Genomic DNA, 12,454 nt, shown 5'->3' on the forward strand with positions numbered 1-12,454 from the left:
ACAGTAAACTGGGTCCTGGAAGCTCAGCTTTCCTGATGCTCAATTTTTTTATTTAACAAATTTTGTAATTTACAAAGTTTGTTGATAAGAGGGGAGAAATTGTCAGGATATTTGAGACAGAGTCTCAGAGGGTTCTCGTTTCCTTCTTTTTCTTCTGTTTACATTTTTATTGATTATTTGGGAATCTCACATTATGTGCCTCCATGGTGCTCACCTCCCAGTCTTCCCATTTCTACTTCCTGTCCACCATGATCTCCCCACTTCAAAAAAGACAAGTCTATTTTGTATTGACTGTATATTCACTGAAATGGTAAAATTCTTAGTGGTCAAGTTACCAAAGGGAATGAGTCTTTCTCAGCCTATATCCATGCCAGAAACCATCCATCAGCTGAGCAAAGCTTTTCAGTGGCTGGGATGGGGCTGGACTAGATGTCCTGCACCCATGCTACTGCCTGTATTGCCTGCACTGAGGGGCAGAGCAGGCTCTCCCATACTCACAGACATTAACATGGCTTCAGACATCAACTCTGACCATGGGCTTCCTCATGGACTTTGGTGGTAACTTGGACCACAGACATCAACCTGGCTGTTGGCCATATCAGAACCCTAGGGGCTGCATGGACCATGTCCCTCAAACATGGTTTCAGGTGGTTACACATGCCACTCACACAGGCTTGGTGCACCAAGACAGCAGAGCCTGAGGACATCACCAAGGCATTGGACAGTAGCACAGACTCTGTAGGTCCATGTGGATCAAAGGCTTCATCTCTGTCTGGGATAGCAGCATGAACCTCTAACACCAACACAGCCTCTTGTGCTATCGTGGACCACACTGGTCCTTCGAGGAGGTCCAATCCAGAAGATGAATGTTGCCTCACGTCAGGCCTCCAATGTGGCCAAGAGCCAGGAGGAACTGCTGCCTGGCAACAGCTTCAAGGCTGTTGTATATCATGCTGTACTTGAACCTTTTGTGCCTAACTTGCCTCCAAACTAAGCATCCCCTGCCTCAGCCTCTCAAATGTTAGGATTATAGATATGACCCACCATGTCCAACAAAGCATACTGGAAATGTTTTCTTCATTTTTAGGGTAGAACCTTGATCTTATACACACTAGACAAATTCTTAGCTTCATCCTCAGACCAGAGAACTTGGTTTATTTTATAGATTGATTTTATTTTTATTTTATGTGTGACTGTTTTACCTGGATGTATATTCTGGGTGAAGTGCCCAAAGTGCAGCAGAGGGTACTGGAGCCTCTGGAACTGGAGTGATGATTGCTAGCCTCCATTTGGGTGCTGGGAGCCAAACCAGGGTCCTCTAGAAATGCCATTATGTATTTTAAGCTCTGAGCAATCTCTCCGGCTTCGAAGAAAGGTTCTTTTAATTGAATTTTCTGTGTTTAGTTCATTCATAGGTTAGCAACTCCAAAGTCTTAGAAATGAAAAACTTGCTTTCAGTAGATGACTGTACAGTTTCCATGAGTTTGTAGGCTTTCTGGGGGTTGCATTGTTCTTGAATTCTAGCTTTAATCCATGGTGATCTGATAAGATACAGGTGGTTACAGATATTTTTTGGAACGGTGGATGTTTGCTTTGTTACCAAGTATGTGGTCAATTTTCAATAAGGTTCCTTGAGCTGCAGAGAAGAAGGTATATTCTTTCCTATTTTGGGTGGAATATTCTATAGATGTCTGTTAAGTCCATTTGATTCATTACCTCCATTAATTCTCTTATTTCTCTTTTAGGTTTCTGTCTAATTGACCTGTCCATTGGTGAGAGAGGAGTGTTAAAGTCTCCTACTATTAATGTGTGCGGTTTGATTGCTGCCTTGAGTTTTAGCAATGTTTCTTTTACATACGTGGGTGCTTTTATATTAGGGGCATAGGTATTCAGAATTGAGACTTCATCCTGATGAATTCTTTCTGTTAGGAGTAGAAAATGTCCCTCTCCATCTCTTCTGATTGATTTAAGTTTGAAGTCAACTTTGTTAGAAATTAGTATGGCCACACCTGCTTGTTTCTTAGGTCCATTTACTTGATAAGCCTTATCCCAACCCTTTACTCTGAGTAGGTGTCTGTCTTTGTGGTTGAGGTGTGTTTCTTGTAAACAGCAGAATGTTGGATCCTGTTTTCGTGTCCAATCTCTTAGTCTGTGCCTTTTTATGGGTGAGTTGAGTCCATTGACATTAAGTGATATTAATGACCAGTGGTTGTTAACTCCGTTCATTTTTTAGTAGTAAATTTTGTGTGTTTGCCTTCTTCGAGTTGCGCTGGTGAAGGTTCTCAAATTGTCAGAGACATTGTGGTCATTGTTGGACTCCTTGGTTAGGTTTTTTCTCTTCCTCCCTGCCTCCCATTTCCCTCCGCCTCTGCCCGCCACCCTCCCGCTCCCACCACTTCTCTTCTCCTCCCTCTCCAGTCCCAAGAGCAGTCAGGTTTCCCAGCCCTGTGGAAATTCCAAGGTCCTCCCCACTCCATCCAGGTCTAGGAAGGTGAACTTCCAAACTGACTAGGCTCCTACAAAGCCAAAACATGAAGTAGGATCAACCCCGTGCCACTGTCCTTGGACTCTAGCATCAACTCTCATTGTCTGCCATGTTCAGAGAGTCCAGTTTTATCCCATGCTTTTTCAGTCACAGTCCAGCTGGCCTTGGTGAGCTCCCAATAGATCGGCCCCACTGTCTCAGTGGGTGGGTGCACCCCTTGTGGTCCTGACTTCCTTGCTCATGTTCTCAGTCCTTCTGCTCCTCATTAGGCCCTTGGGAGCTCAGTCTGGTGCTCCAGTGTGTGTCTCTGTCTCTCTCTCCATCCATGGCTAGATGAAGTTTCTATGGTGATATGCAAGATATTCACCACTATGGCTATAGGATAGGTTCATTCCCTATCCTCCGGTGCCCAAGGAACTAACTGAGGACATTGCCCTGGGCACCTGGTTGCCACTCCAAGTTCAAGTCTCTTGCCAACCCTTATGTGGTTCCCTTAACTAAGATATGAGTTCCCTGTTCCCCTATCCAAACTTCCTATACCCCCAATCATACCGTTTCCTCAAGTTCCCCTCATCCTCTCCTTCACACTTTTCTCTCCCCATCTCCCCTCACCCCCATCCCACCCCACTCCCAAGATTTTAAATTTTTGCCCGGCAATCCTCTCTATTTCCCATAGCCAGGAGGATAACTATGTTTTTCATTGGGTGTACACACTTGTTAGCTTCTTTAGGATCACAAATTATAGACTCAGTGGCCCCTATCCATGGCTAGAAACCAATGATGAGTGAGTACATCCCATGGTCTTCTTTTTGGGTCTGGGTTACCTCACTCTGGATCGTATTTTCTATTTCCATCCATTTGCATGCAAAATTCAAGAAGTCATTGTTTTTTACTGCTGAGTAATACTTTAATGTATATATATTCCACACTTTCTTCATCCATTCTTCCATTGAAGGACATCTAGGATGCTTCAAGGTTCTGGCTATTACAAATAATGCTGCTATGAACATAGTTGAACAAAGGCTTTTGTCATATGATAGGGAATCTCTTGGGTATATTGCCAAGAGTGGTATTGCTGGGTCCAGGGGTAAGTTAATCCCAATTTTTCTGAGAAACTGCCACACTGATTTCCAAAGTGGTTGCACAAGTTTGCAGCCCCACCAGCAATGGATGAGGGTACCCTTTTCTCCACAACCTCTCCAGCAAAGGCTATCCTTGATGGTTTTGATTTTAGTCATTCTGACAGGTGTAAGATGATATCTCAAAATTGTTTTGATTTGCATTTCTCTGATCGCTAAGGAGGTTGAGCATGACCTTAAGTATCTTTTGGCCATTTGAAACTCTTCTGTTGAGAATTTTCTGTTCAGTTCAGTGCCCCATTTTTTAATTGGGTTAATTATCATTTTAACGTCTAGTTTCTTGAGTTCTTTATATATTTTGGAGATCAGACCTTTGTCTGTTGCGGGGTTTGTGAAGATCTTCTCTCAGTCAGTAGGCTGCCTTTTTGTCTTAATGACAGTGTCCTTTGCTTTACAGAAGCTTCTCAGTTTCAGGAGGTCCCATTTATTCAGTGTGCCCTCAATGTCTGTGCTGCTGGGGTTATACATCTTGGGGATATTTCTATAATTAGGTTAAGAATTTTATTTGTTCTCTTGCGTCACACTAGGTAGGACTGCTTACTTTTCATGACTTGTACTATTTGGAGATGTTTCCATAATTAGATTGGATATTATTTGTTCTTTTTGAGTCACACTAGGTGGGACTGTTATTTATGATATTTTAAGTATTTATCTCTTTTAACTATTATCAGCAAACAGTACATTATTAGGACTTGGCTTTCATTTTTGTACTACTAATAGTACCAAGAGGTGTTTAGTAGACATTTTTTCCTACATGATGCAGTGTAGATCCAGGCTGTGTGCTGACATAAGCATTTTGTTTACTTATTTTCCATTTGTAGGGCTACATCTCTGATTTGACGCAATAGTTTCTACTTCAGTATACCTGTGCTATAGCCACAACTTGTTATTTCTGTTTTCTGTAAGTTTATTCCACACAGCATCACTTGAAAGGGAAGTCAGTTTGTTAAGTGAGTTAAGGCGTGGTGGGCATGCCTAAGACCCTAAGCAATAGAAGTGAGGTGGCCAGATCTTGACTTGCCCTCTAACCAGACTCATGATTATCATAAATATCACCATAGAACCTTCATCCAGCAACTAATGGCAACAGAGGCAGAGATCCACATTGGAGCACTGGACTGAGCTCCCAAAGTCCAGTTGAAGAGTTTAAAGTTGTTTTCTCTACTTCTTTTGGGTTAGGATTATCAAGTCTTCCTGTTGTGTGACCACTGGGTTCTGGTGTTACCATGTTGCTTTTTAGGTTGTTGGAGGGATTCTTACTTTGGCGCCTACCCATCTAGTCCTTCAAATGAGGCCTGCAGTGTTTTTGTGTCTTGGTCCAGTCCTTGAAGTGGCTGTCTGAGTGTTTGGGAGTTTTTCTTGATATGCTTTACTGTCACTGTCTGTCTCAGAAGTTTCTGAGGTCTCTATATGCCTGCTCTCTCAGTCTTCTTTCCTGTTGTGTTCACTTCGTGCTCTCTTAATCCCCTCAGTGTTGTAGCAAGCTCTTGGTCCCCTCAGTATTATAGCAAGCTTTCAGCTCTTAGGCAGCGTGTGGCTAGTACCTTGGGGGGGTGTCCCATGGGTGGGATTAGGTTTGAGGGGATCCTAGCCACAGGAAACTCCCTGCTGGCTGGCTAGAAAAGCTGAGGGAGTTGGGGAGGGACCTGGAGTTTTGTCCGACTGGGGAGGTCCTAGAGAGTGGGGCGTCCTGCCATGTGACTGTTCACTCACCTCTTAAGTCCCCTCAGTATTGGAGCAAGCTGTGTTTTAAAGTCCAACCCAAGTTGCAGGAGGGTAGCCTTTATTATTTTTTAAAAAGATTATTTTAAAAAAGATTTATTTTATTTGTATGTGTGTCTTGAGTATGTACCAGGTGTGTGCTGGTGTCTTTTGGCATGGTGAGAAGAGTTCAGATATCCTGGAACTGGAGTTACATGTCCATGAACTTACTCATGGGGCTGCTGTGATCCAAACCCAGGTCTCCTAGAAGAGCAGCAAGTACTCATTGCAAAGCAATCTTCTCAGCTCCACCTTGAGTACATTGTTTTACAAAAAGTTAAACTGTAATCTTTACTATGTTGGTTATAAATTAAAGAACTAGAAGTTTTTTCATTTATTTCCACACACAGGGTGGAGGAAGAGAAAGAGAGAGAGAGAGAGAGAGAGAGAGAGAGAGAGAGAGAGAGAGAGAGAGAGAGAGAGAGATACCAAGCTGATTTATAAAAGAAAGCATTTTACAGTTTCAGAGGGTTAGTGCATCACTGTGACTCTGGAGTCTCCAACATCTTGGATCTTTAGTACAAATCCAAGCTTCTTGTTCTCAGCTTTATATTATGGCCTCTATGGGCCTGCAAGCCACATGCCATCAGGGCTGTAACATTTTTTTCTGAACTAATGAGGAAGATTTCACAAGCTCTTAACTCCAGTATTTTGGATTCTAAAGTCAGGCAAGTATTGTTGTACATTTTGGATGGAATATGGCTCTCTCATTGGATTCCATTTGTATAATCTTTGAACTCTTGGTGTTTTCCTTTGTTGAATAAGCTTTACTTTGTTTTTGGAGTAGATTCTCTAGGGATTTTCTTTTTACAGGTTTCATGGTTAGCTAGGTGGGATCTTTACCTTCATTCCAATTCTCTGTACCTCTTTCAGCACAAACCTAGGTGTAGGCATTTTATTTCCTGGTCTTCCTTTTTCTCCTCAGATTGTGCATTTGTATTTCTCTTTTCCCTGTTTGCACTTTTCTTTCTTTCTTTCTTTCTTTCTTTCTTTCTTTCTTTCTTTCTTTCTTCCTACCTTCCTTCCTTCCTTTTTTTGGGGGGTACAGTGTTTCTTTGTAGCTTTTGAGCCAGTAGTTGGGGTTTTAGCTCAGTGATAGAACACTTGCTTAGCACTTTTACATTTTAGAGCTGCATTAAGAATGATTACTAATAACCATGAGTCAATACTGTCTTGAATGAAATCTCTGCCAATAATATTGTTTCAAAACTCTTCAATTTAGCCTCAAGCAGGTTCTTAGGACAAGGGCCAAAAGCAGCCACATTGTTGGCTAAAACATTACAAGAATTGTCTTTATTCCAGTTTCTTTTTAATTTTTTTTATTTTTTTATAAATAATACCATTCAAAATTTGCACTTCTTCCCCTCCTCCCATTTCCCTGTTACTCCCCCACTCACTCTTCCCCTTCTCTACCAATCCTAAGAGGGCAGGGTACCCTGCCCTTTGGGAAGGCCCTCCCCCCTCCAACCAGGCCTAGGAAGGTGTGCATTCAAACAGACTAGGATCCCCAAAAGCCAGTATATGCAGTAGAGACAAATCTCAGTGCCATTATCATTGGCTTCTCAGTCAGCCCCCATGCCTCCAGCTGGATTTAGCTCAGGCACACTGTCTCAGTTGGTGGACCAACCCCGCCTGGTCCTGATGTCCTTACTCATCTTCTCCCTCCTTCTGCTCTTCAACTGGATCTTGGGAGCTCAGTCTAATGCTCTGCTGTGGGTCTCTGTCTCTATCTCCATGCATCGCTGGACAAAGGTTCTATGGTGATATTCAAGATAATCATCAGTGTGAGTATGGGACAAGGCCAGTTCAGGCACCCTCTCATCTACTGCCCAAGGACCTAGCTGGAGATATCCCCGTGGACACCTGAGAATCCTTCTAGAGCCAAGTTTCTTGCCAACCCTAAAATGGCTCCCTTAATTAAGATATCGTCTTCTCTGCTCCCATATCCACCCTTCCTCCATCGCAACCATCCCACTCTCCCAAGCTCTCCCTAATTCTTCCCTTCTCCCTTCTCTATCCCCCCTCCCCTTCATCCCACCCTATCCCCACCTTCCCAACTTTTGCCCAGTGCTCTTGTCTGCTTCCAGTTTCCAGGAGGCTATATATGTTTTTCTTTGTGTTCACTTTATTCCAGTTTCTAATACTGTTTCACCCTGAAACTACTTGAACTGGGCCTCTATAGTCCACATTGCTCTTAGTACTACTGTCTTCAAAGCTCTTGTAGCATTTTTAAGCCCCACTTAAAACATTCAACCACTTTCTTCATGCAAAGTTCCCAAGTCAACATTACTCTAACAAGCAGCTTGACCAGTCCTGTCACAGCAATACCATGTAACAACTTTATCATAGTTACTTATCTATTGTAAAGAGACACCATAATGAAGGCAGCTTATAAAAGAAAACATTTAATTGGGGGCTTGCTCATGGTCAGAGAGTGAGTCCATGACCATCACGTCATGGGGCATGGAAACACACAGGCATGACACTGGAGAGTAGCTGGGAGTTTTAACCAGATTTACAAGTTGGTAGCAGAGGTGGTGGAGGGAGGGGCTGGACCTGTCTTAGGTTCTGAAATCTCAAAGTCCACCTCCTGTGGAACACCTGTCCAACGAGGTCACATCTAATCTTTCTCAAAATGGTTCCACCAACTAGGGATCAAGCATTTAAATATAGGAGCTTTTATGGGACCATTCTCTTTCAAACCACCACATTAATCAAAATACTATTTTAGGACTCAAATTGCTCAATATTATATGATTAAGAAACAGCAAAGCAGATTCAGAGACTACTAGAGAAAAGAAATATATATCATAAGCCTTATAAGCAACTTCTAAAACTTGACAGAGATATCTTGCTGCCTGGACAGTAAACCAAAGTTCGTCTGTAACATCGGGAAATCCTTCTTCAGCCTACAGGCCCATAGTATCTGGCAGACTTTTCCATGAAGCAGTGAATTTGAAAGGTTGTTTTGCCTCTATTGGCAGTTTGTCAGTCACTTTCTTCTGTGTCCTGCAGAATGTCTGGAACATTTCTTGAAGCAGGAACTCTGAAGGACTCAGGAGACATTTTTATGGTGTTGGTTTTCTTCTACCTTTATGCAAGTTAGAGGGATCAAACTCAGGTTGCCACGCCTTGATGGCAAAAACCTTTGCCTTTTGAGCCCTCTTATATTTTCACTGGAATAAGAGAATAGACTTGCTCCCTTATTCTGAAGAACCACAGAAAAGGCATTTTCTTTTAGTGGGGCATGAGAATATTTGCAGTTGGAGTATGGAAGGATGTTTTGCACACATTTTCTCAGTAGTGTACCTTTACCACCATCTAGATGACTACATTGAAATCAACCTCCACATTATGCCAGGATGTCCTCCAATAGGGGTGAATTTGGAATTAGGCAGGGATTCCTCGGCAGGCAAAAGCATGCAGCACAACGAAAAAGATGGAACCCAAAAGATAGGTAAAATTATTTACCAAGTTCCCACCAAACCTTCCATGCATTTGATCAAGTTAGATAGTGACTTCCATATCTATGTCTATGATTTGATGAAGATGTGTTAAAGTGAAATTCTCAAATTTTGGGGGTCTGACTTATCCTATTAGCCATCTCTATCATTGGATCACTCACTTATCCAATGAATGATTGAATTTATCCATTCCTCCATGTCTCTATCTTCTTCAATCCCTTCTTCCATTTCCCCATGTCTTGTGTCTACAGGTTGCCAAGATAAATCTACTATGTCTCTTCTGTTCTAGAAACTTTCATTTGTAAAGAACTTGCCCTCTCAGGGGTGGATTTTTCTGAGTTCTCTGTAGATGGAGACCATATGAGGAGGAACAGAGGAGCAACCATGACAACACTTGCGCAGTAGAGTTAGGCAGATTACAGATTGATGCCTGGCAAGCCTGTACAATGAGTCAGATTCCCATGAGGTCTGTCACTGTGATCTCACATAGATAACTCATTCAGTGTTCACGTCCAGGACATTGAGTTTTAATTTTTGTCCTAATCTGGTAAAGAAACCAAGATGAGGAGACTAGAGGAGCCTGATGTAAGGCCACAAAATGGGTCATTTGAAAAGGTAAGACTACATGCCTCCATGTGTGCTGCCACCCTTCTTAGGAAATCCATCTTTCCATAGATTAGCTATAGGCAACCCAAATGTCCAGCACAATGCTAACCACAGGTTTGAACCTAACTGCCTTTGATTTCTGAAACAAATGCTGTCCCATTAAGGTCTCATAACAACACAGCAAGGTATGTAAGAATGCCACACCATCACATTAGAGCAATTTCAATACACCAAAGAGCCAGCAAGTTATCTTTCTTGGAAATACAAATGTTTCTGGAGGGACAAAAGGATGTACATTAAAAAAAAAAAAAAACATTGGTGTACTCACTACGATTTTATGTGATATGGCCCACACAGGCTTCTGGTTCTGAATACTTGGTCCTCAGTAGGTTGTGGAGACCCAGAACCTAGCTGGAGGAATTGCAGTCTGAAAGCTCAAGCCTTGATGTTTCAGGGCATCCTTTCACTGGTCCCCAATGTTTACTGATTTCCTTACAGAGAATGAGAGGCCTCCTACTCCTGCTGCCATGGCTTCTGCAACATGAACAGTGAGAACCCCCTTCACACCCTGGTTGCTCTCATCACATTGGAAGGTGAAATCACAAACAATCTACCACACCAGTTTAGAATTATGATTCATAAAATGGTTATTTCTTTTAAGGGGCAAACCTTACAGATTGCCATGCCAGACAACAGCCCTCTGCAGGATGAGGAGAGGAGCCTAGTAGCTGGATGTGGAGGTGGATGCAAGAGACCAAGCTGAAGGCAGTTGCTCCATTTTGAAAGAGAGAGACACCACACCCCAATGGCCTTTATCTCAGTTGCTATAGCCTGAAGGAGCAGAAAGAGCTCCTGCAACACACATATTTGGACATAGCAGCGAAATTTACCAGTATGTGACAAAAACCTATTTTAGTTTATTTTTTTCATGCTTTCAGGTACATGGCAGAGACAGGATCTGCTTCATGCATTTGTGTGACCAATGATTTCCCTTTAAGAAAAAACCCACAAACGCTCCCAACAACATCATCAGCATTCAACAACATGTCCATGATTTCTTTGCTTTGCCTTTGATTGAGCGGTAAATCATGCTGCTAGTTAATCTGTGCAAGCAATGTGAATTTCTCTGTAAATATATAGACAGAATTGACAGGTATCTTAAACATGTCAGGGGGTCACACTGCAATGGAGTGGGTTAATCATCACCATGTGACAGTGACATATTTAAGATCTCTCCTTTGTCTTTAAATCTCAGAATTGTCAAGATGTTATGTTTTTGTGCAGACTTCTCAGGGTTTTCTCCCATTCATGGTTTCCATGGATGTTTGCTAGTTATGCTTACATGTCTTTTGCCAGATTCTGTCAGTTTTTGGCATGCACTCTCAGCTCCACAATTTCTCCTGCCCTAAGATTCTAGTTCCAGGCATTTTAGACACTTGTGACTGTTGCACGAGTGTCTCATGTTCCTCCTAAATGATTTGGAATATTATTTAGCCTGAGTTTTAACTTCCATCCCTGAGTTCATTGACTTTCCTTGACCATCTTTCTTGGGCCACTGAGCTGAACTACTAGGGGTTTTCTCCAGTTACTTCTCCATGCTGAGACAGCCTACACTCTCAGTACTACTGTGATAGTGTTTCTGTAGCAAGTATTCTTCTCAAGATAAGAAGAAATTTCAATATTATAATCCATCTGCTGTTATTGTGTCTTAAACACACAAACACACCCCCATAAGTTAATGCACACACACTGTTGATATCTCAACTTAGGGTGCCCTTCTTGGGTTAGTAAGAGGCTTCTCTCTAGAGGGGTTCTTAGAAAGGCATGGGGTGACACCAACGAGGACCTTGGGCAGGTGAGCTGTGGGTGCCTGCACTGTGCCATGTCCCTAGGCACTACGGGTGCTTTGTCCCATAATCAGACTGATGACTATCTTGAATATCACCATAGAACTGTTGTACGGAAAAGGATGGAGATAAAGACAGGGACCCACATCAGAAAACTAGACTGAGCTACCAAGCTCCAGTTGAAGAGCTGAAGTGGAGAGAATAAGAGCAAAGAACTAAGGAATACAAGGGCTTGGTCCACCCACTGAGACACTGTGTCTGAGCTAATGGGAGATCAACAACACCAGCTATGCTGGGACTGAAGGGCATGGGATCAAAGTGGAAGCATTTAATGTGGCTGACAATTGGGGCAGAAGGAGAACCCAATGATAATGGCAATGGGATTTGTCTGTACTGCACATACAGGCTTTAATCGATCATATTATATGTAGATGCATACCTTCCTCAATCTGGATGGAGGGGGGGCAAGGCCTTCCCACAGGTCAAGGTACCCTGCCCTCTATTAGGACTGGATTGGGAGTGGAGAGGATTGGTGGTTGCGTGAGTAGTTAGGGGGAGGAGGAAAGGAAGTGGAAATTTGAAATTTATTATTTATGAAAGAAGAAAAAATCAATAGAAGATAACCAATGGAGAGATGTGATCTAAGAAAAAAAAACTTTCATGTGATTTGTTGACTCAGACACCAAAGACTTTTTCAGAAAAATAAGATACAGGGATTGAGTTGCTTGGGCAAGAGTGTGACTTGAGTAATTGGGAAGATGAGTGGGGGCTTATTTGGGTCCCCTGGTGGCTGTATACAGCTTTTGAGGAGCTGAATGCTGGATGTTTCTGTGGGTAAATAGGGAAGTAACAAGCTTGTGAGGGGATTTCTGACATAAGTAGAGGCTTGGTGATGTCACAAAGCCTTGATTCGTTGGGTAGCAACTCTGTTCCACTCAAAGCACTAGTCTTCCATGAAGGTAGGTTTATTATCCTCACAGTGCCTGAGGAGGACAGTTCAGCTCCTGGTCTCCACAACTGTTCAACAGGCTTTTTGCACCTGAACATTTCCGGAAGATGGAATCTGGAGAGGTAGGACATTTTCTTTTGGTAAATATGTTTCCAAAGCAACTAAGACCTCTGTAGTACAAAAAAGTTTTCCTTCAACTGTCC

The sequence above is a fragment of the Chionomys nivalis genome, unplaced genomic scaffold (genome assembly GCF_950005125.1).
Source record: "Chionomys nivalis unplaced genomic scaffold, mChiNiv1.1 scaffold_28, whole genome shotgun sequence".
Taxonomy (NCBI): domain Eukaryota; kingdom Metazoa; phylum Chordata; class Mammalia; order Rodentia; family Cricetidae; genus Chionomys; species Chionomys nivalis.